Raw genomic sequence first — 6,803 nt, 5'->3', positions numbered from 1 at the left:
GTAACCTATTTGGTTTTTAATTTTGTCCCATCATTAAATGACCTATATCACTAAACAAGGAGATATTTCTAAAATTATTCTTTTAATTGATTATAAGAAATATGCATAATTTGATAGGCATGTTTATGTTCGTTGCGTAGGTGTTTTAAAATGCTTTTCAATGGTATACAGTTTGCGAACATCCGTGGTGTAATTTGTGAGATAAATCATTTCAAAATTCCATTAATTATTATCGTAAAAAATGCTTAAAAATCTCTTTTCCTTTGCTTTCTTAAAATTTGTGCAAACTTCAACTAGGTCACTTAATAGTGGGACGGAGAGAATATATACTTTCACAATGGTGATAGGGAGAGTAGAAGAATGCTTCAAATAGCACTAGAGTTTAGCAGCATAATTTTGCTATGGGTATTATCTGTTTCTGTTGGTTGCGAGACCAATGCAAGAGGTATATCGTCTGAGAGCGATAGATACAAAGTACCAAGCGCACATGGTCTTTCAATGTATTACCCAAAACGGAAATCTGAAACAAATAATGGTGTCATTACTGGCCATCTTAAGTAGAAATGAACGGATGGATGATACATTACCTACTACTCCTTTTGCAACAACTGTGTTGATCACAAATCAGCTTTATTTTCTATTCCCTTCTGTATTCTAACTATAAATTCAACACTTAATATTACAGTACTCTCTAAGAAAAAAAGTAACAACAGAGAGACCTTGCAGAGAGAAAGAAGAAGAAAGAAAGTCTCTACTTAGCCACCATGCCTACACTCACTTGGAAGCTGTTCAAGAAACCCTGTAGCAGTATTACTGCTTTTCGAAGCATATCACGGAGATCATCAACTTCTAGCTCTGCCACTTCTTCTTCTTCTTTTGATCAACACACTTCTTCTTTACCCTTGTTGGTATCGCCCCACTCGTTAACTTATGAGAGTGGGTTTCTTGGTGTAGCTTCTAAAGGTATTGGTGGTATTCCAGATAACATCACTTACTTAACAAACATTTTGTCATCCAAGGTTTATGATGTTGCAGTAGAAACACCTCTGCAACGATCAAAAACTGTCTCTGAAAGGGTGGGCAATAATGTATTGCTGAAAAGAGAAGATCTCCAACCTGTAAGGATTCTTCTTCTTGTTTGCTTTTCTGATATCTTTCATGGTTTGAATTTGTCACATGGTTTGAATTTGTCACTTTTGAGACTTAGAACCTTTTCAATCTACTTTGCTCTTTTCTGTCAAAAAAATAAATGTGGGTTTTAACTGGTGGTGTTGGAAATGTAGTTTATAGTTGTGATACTTGAGAAAACAATTCTCTAGACAACTCTATGCTCAGTATATGTCCGAAGTATTGTCGTTGTGTTGAAGTTTCTACAATTTCAACGGGTAAACTAATGGTGTTTTTTTGATTTCTTATAGGTTTTTTCATTCAAGCTCAGAGGAGCTTATAATATGATGGCAAAGCTTTCGGAGGATGAGCAAGGCCGTGGTGTGATTTGTTCATCTTCAGGAACCATGCCCTAGGTGTTGCACTGGCGGCTCAGAGACTGGGCTGTCATGCTGTGGTTGTCATGCCTGTAACAGCACCAGAAATAAAGGTTGGTTTTCAATTCCTTAATTACACCGTTTAGCTTAATTATTTAATTTTCTGTGGTAATCCTTTTTGTTCATTATAATTTTCTACTTGTAATATTGCTAATTTACGAGAAAAAGAAAATCTAAAGTTAGGTGTTTTTTTTTTCAGTGGAAGTCTGTTCAAAAATTAGGTGCTAAAGCTGTCCTTGTCGGAGCCTCATATCATGAGGCACAATTATATGCCAAAGAGAAGAGTCGATTAGAAGGACGAACATTTGTCCCTTCGTTTGATCATCCCCATGTCATAATGGGGCAAGGAACAGTTGGTATGGAAATTCTCCGTCAGGCTAAGGAACCATTGCATGCCATTTTTGCACCTATAGGTGGTGGTGGCCTAATCGCTGGAGTTGCAGCATATGCAAAGATGGTTTTTCCTGAGGTTAGTTAGTCACTTGACCTCTATAGTTCTAGCCGCTTCAATGTTCATTGTGGTAAAGCTGACACACTTGTCCTGAGGGTGTCATTTTTGGTTTTTGCTGATGGTTGGTCAAAATTTGTAATTGTTCTTCAGACAAGTACTAGTTCATCCAGACTCAATACTAAAAGAACTTAGGCTTTTTCATTTTTCTGAAACACATGCATACTTTTCTATTGTGCCTATGCAGGTAAAGATCATTGGGGTAGAGCCGTATGATGCAAATGCAATGGCTCTGTCTTTACATCATGGAGAGAGAATCATGTTGGACCAAGTTGGTAGTTTTATAGACGGGGTTGCTATAAGTGTTGTCGGAGAGGAAACTTTCCGCCTATGCCAGGAGCTGATAGATGGGGTAGTTCTTGTTAGCAGTGATGCAGTTTGTGCATCAATAAAGGATGTAATTGAGGAGAAGAAGTGCATCCTAGAACCAGCAGGAGCACTTGCGCTAGCTGGAGCAGAAGCATACTGCAAGTACTATGGTCTCAAGGGTGAAAACGTTGTGGCGATAACCAGCGGTGCTAATATGGATCTTGAGCGACTACGGCTCGTAACTGAAATTTGCGGGGTTCCGAAAACAGTTCATGTTTTCGCGAATACTTAACTTAGCATTGTTTTACACAATTGAGATGGATGTTCTGTTTTGGTCTCTTTTAGTTATCTTCTCTTGATCATTCTGTCTGTTGTATGGCTGTTTTAGCTGGATATTCTCTATATATCTCGTTTGTAATTTCCAGGGAAGCCAGTAACTCGTTTGTGGTGGCACGGATTTCTTTAGAAGCTGGTTTCAATTATCACACTACAAGAAAAGTTGGATTAAGCGACCAGGCATTTTTGGTTGGAAAAGCCCATATTGAGTCGCTCTAACCCTTAAAGCGACTTAATTTGGCTCTCGCTCTCGAGTTGCTAAAGGTGGGATTTCTACAAGTCTAGAGCAGCTAGGCAATCGCTTTAGTAATCAAGCAACTATCATGTAGCGTCTTTTTTCTTAATTGCTTCATGGCTAAACCGACCTCCCTAGAGCAAGCAAAATAGTGATCGCTTTAAAGCTAGACCAACCAAAATACAACAAGTAAAACGTTGATCACTTCATAGATAGACCAACCATAGTAGAGCAAGTGAAACGCCGATCGCTTCATAGATAGACCAACCATAATAATAGAGCAAGTGAAATACCTGAAGTTGGTTGCTTATATTTTTGAGCTACCAAACTTTTTGCCGGTGCCGGAAGTATCTGGCCGATTTCGATTTAGATAATCCCAAATTGAAATTAAAATTAAAATTACAATTAAAATTGATACTAAAACAAATTATGAACCAAATTAAAAACTGAATCAAGTTTTATGATATCACATAGATCATTTACATCATTTCTTAAAAAAAAGACAAGATCTGTTGTTTGTTACTACATAATATCAGTTTTACAGAACTTCAACACCAAAAAAAAATAAAAATGTAACACTTTTGTTTTAGTAAAACCTTTCTAGCCCTTGGACACACCGACTGCACCAACACAACACCAGAGCCTGCAATACAACTGCCTAGCCATTGCTTCATGATTGGAAGGCCCCTTATCAAGGCCTCCGCAATTGTTCCAAGTCCAGCCTACAAAAAATAATAATCATAAGAACTAAAAACAAGACAATGCAAGTAAAGATGGATAAAGTAACCAATGGGTTTCCAGGAAAATACTAATAAGAAGAAATGTGTCTCCATACTTTGGTTATAATGCAGTCACAAGCACCCATCCATTTCTCCATTTGGGTCTCGAATCATCTGATCTGTGGTGAACAAAGAAAACTGTTATTGACTCCAGTAAAAGCATCTAAAATTGATTTTATAAAAAAACAATCCCACTTGACTACATAGTTAGATATACAGAACAAGTGAATTACCTATTACCTTTACTGGACTTTCCATGGTGATCTGTCCAATTGGTTTACCAAGTTCTGCACTGAATAGTGCTTCGTCGAGAGCTCTTGCAGTTTTCTTTACAGCCGAAAAAACGAGGGCCTGACGGGCAAACCAAACACGCGAATCTGGGAAGACTCTAGGCCATCAACCAACGCCCTCTTGGCAACCTCGTCCGAAGGGAAGTAGCATTGGTTGACACCAGTGTTGAACCTGAAACAAAAAAAGAATGATTGTATAAGCTCACAGATCATCCTCAAGCAAACTATGGTTCGTTCGTATTATGAATAAACTGATTCCATTTTTGTACATCAAAGGCATGGTCTAAAATATTCTTCTGATAAAATGATTCACTCATTTGAAAGGAAAGTTTGAATAATTGATCTGATAACGTGAAAGCAACATATGTACTAATTCACACTAATAAGAATAAGGAACTCACCATGTGCGATGGAAGGTGTTGAGATCTGTAATAACAGTAACAAAGACAACCTTCTTCTGAAGGCCCTGCCAATTAAGCTTCATGTAAGCTGCAATGGCTGCCATTCGTTCCTCATCTCCACCAGTCTTCCTACAAAGTAAAGGTCAAACACATCTTCTTCACCCATACTGAAATAAGCACAACATCATTGCACAAATAAACACTAGCTCCCTTGGCAGTATCATTGTCCTAGAAGTGGTTATGTAACTAAGACTGAGTGGCATTGTTGTCGTAACTCTTGAGCATGTAAGATTGGCAGGAAGAATCAACTACAAGTTGAAATTAGTAATAAAGAACTAAGAGAAAGAGAGAGACAGAGTGAGTTACCTAAATTCCTTTTTTCTTAATTGTCGTTGCCTCGCAGTCATGTTTTCATGAGCCACAGCCTTTGAGAATTGGGAACTATATGTAGCCATGTGAAATCCTCGCAATCATGTTTTCTGGAATCTCTTTGTTTAAGAAACTATGAAGCTTACCGAGCATCTGTTGTAAGCTCAAAAATTCAAGAAAAGTAAGCAAACCAACATAAAAGAGAGAAGAAAAATAAAAATGAAGACTGGAGTCTGAGTTACCATGATTTCTATTCTATCCGCACAAGTAAGCCATTTGTGCATTGAAGAATTCCTCCAGTTTAGATCGAAGATCCTAAAAGTGAGATGCAGACAATCTTACCCAATGTCAATCGGCCTCATCGAAGACCGACCTTGTTATCCGAAACCTACTGTTTGGTTTATACAAGTGCATCTCAATCGATCGACCTTAGTCAATTTCGCCACATAATTATCTATCAAATAAACCGAATTTTCGTGGCTTCACTTAATTTCACTTGTTATTTGTCAATCTTACCCAATGTCAATCGGCTTCACTCAGATTTTCCCAAAAATCATCAGGTTCTTTATTATCTATCATTTTAATTGAATGTTCATCGACCTTAATTAATTAAAGACATTATTTATCAATCTTGTCCAATATTACTGTCTCTCACTCAATTTTTCTTAGATTCCATGAGTTTATATGGTTATCGATCAAATAAACTAAATTTCCTTCGTTTTGACTTAATTTAACTTGTTATCCATCAATCTTACCCAATATCGTTGGACCTCACTCAGTTTCTCTTAGATAGATTGGTTTATCTAATTATCCATTAATTTAACTGAATGTCCATCGACCTTTGTGTATTTCACCCTTTATCTATCAATGTTATCCAATTTGCTCGACCTTACTCAATTTTTCTTACATAAATTGGTTTATCCAGTTATCCATTATTTTAACTGAATGTCCATCAGTAGTTCACCGAGGATGGGAACTACTGACAGTAAATCGGGAAAATTGACCAAGTTCCACCGATTTTTTGAAAAAAAGGAATTAATGATATAATTTTAAAATTTTGAAGGTTTTGATAAACACCTAAATCAATTTCATGTTAAATCATAGGAATCAGATTTTTCCGATTCTTCCTTTTCTCCGTCCCAATTTTTTTTAATCACGAAATTAGGATATAAATAGTATTTAAGATCATACAAAATTGTGCTAATTACAAAACAAACAAGGAATACGATTTTTCAAATTTATCTGGCCAATAGAAATCCAAGAGCTAGGTAATGATTGGAAACAAATTCTGTAATTACCTTCGGTTTTCAATTAGATAGAATTTCGAGTAATGTATTAGAAATGGACGGGAATGAACAAGTGAAATTATCGTAGAAAATATGTAGAACATATAAATTTTGGATTGAATACTACGAATGTGTATAAATCAATTGAATGAAAATGATTAGCAAAATGAGAAAGAATAGGAAACCCACCTCGTAAAATTACTATGAAACTTCTATTGGAAACCCACCTCGTAAAATTTCTACAAATCAAAATTAAACATCTCAATATCAAACATCAAACACTAGATTGGTGATCGCTTCCCTTTCCCATTATTAGAATCATCCACTTTCCTTTTATGAATTGGTGGTCGCTATACCTTGGTTGCTGAGACAGGTTTTTAGAGGCCAAACATATTTTGAATTGCTGATACATGGTAGCTTGAAGTAAATAGCTACTAACCTACTATTCAACTCGCTATGTAGTACTTGGAAAAATGCTGGAACAACCCATAAATTTAATTAGTAGCTACGATTTAATGGGAGCATGTTAATAGCAGCCAAATTTTTTGGTAATTGCAAACATGGTCGCTTAACTATTAAAGCGACCAAAATTTTGAGATCTTGCTAAGATTTTGGTCGCTTAAACCAAGTTTTCTTGTAATGTCATGTTTATCATCATTACTTCCTATCTACTTCATCACTTGTTTTTATCAATTTTCGTTTTGGTGTTACTTCGTGCATATTGACTTCCTGGTAAGCAAAAGTTG

At 36.3% G+C, this 6,803-nt stretch overlaps 1 long non-coding RNA gene and 1 pseudogene across 3 annotated transcripts; one reads left to right on the top strand and one right to left on the bottom strand.

Moving 5' to 3' along the window:
- Window positions 1–713: 713 nt before the first annotated feature.
- LOC113307545 lies at window positions 714–2,811 on the top strand (annotated as a pseudogene).
- A 709-nt stretch (window positions 2,812–3,520) lies between these two features.
- Window positions 3,521–4,782, bottom strand: LOC113307947. 3 transcript variants are annotated; one of them, XR_003339385.1, is made up of 5 exons: window positions 4,769–4,782; window positions 4,403–4,531; window positions 3,945–4,173; window positions 3,768–3,830; window positions 3,521–3,654 (listed from the first exon to the last, which is right to left on the bottom strand). It is a non-coding gene; the product is annotated as an uncharacterized LOC113307947 (long non-coding RNA). The 3 variants fall into 3 exon arrangements; XR_003339386.1 differs by having other exon boundaries at window positions 3,952–4,173; XR_003339387.1 differs by having other exon boundaries at window positions 4,403–4,527; window positions 4,769–4,781.
- Window positions 4,783–6,803: the final 2,021 nt, after the last annotated feature.

This window comes from Papaver somniferum, chromosome 9 (assembly GCF_003573695.1).
Source record: "Papaver somniferum cultivar HN1 chromosome 9, ASM357369v1, whole genome shotgun sequence".
NCBI classification, from domain to species: Eukaryota; Viridiplantae; Streptophyta; class Magnoliopsida; order Ranunculales; family Papaveraceae; genus Papaver; species Papaver somniferum.
Note: the sequence above shows the minus strand (reverse complement) of the source record. Positions and strands in the feature narration are given on the sequence as shown.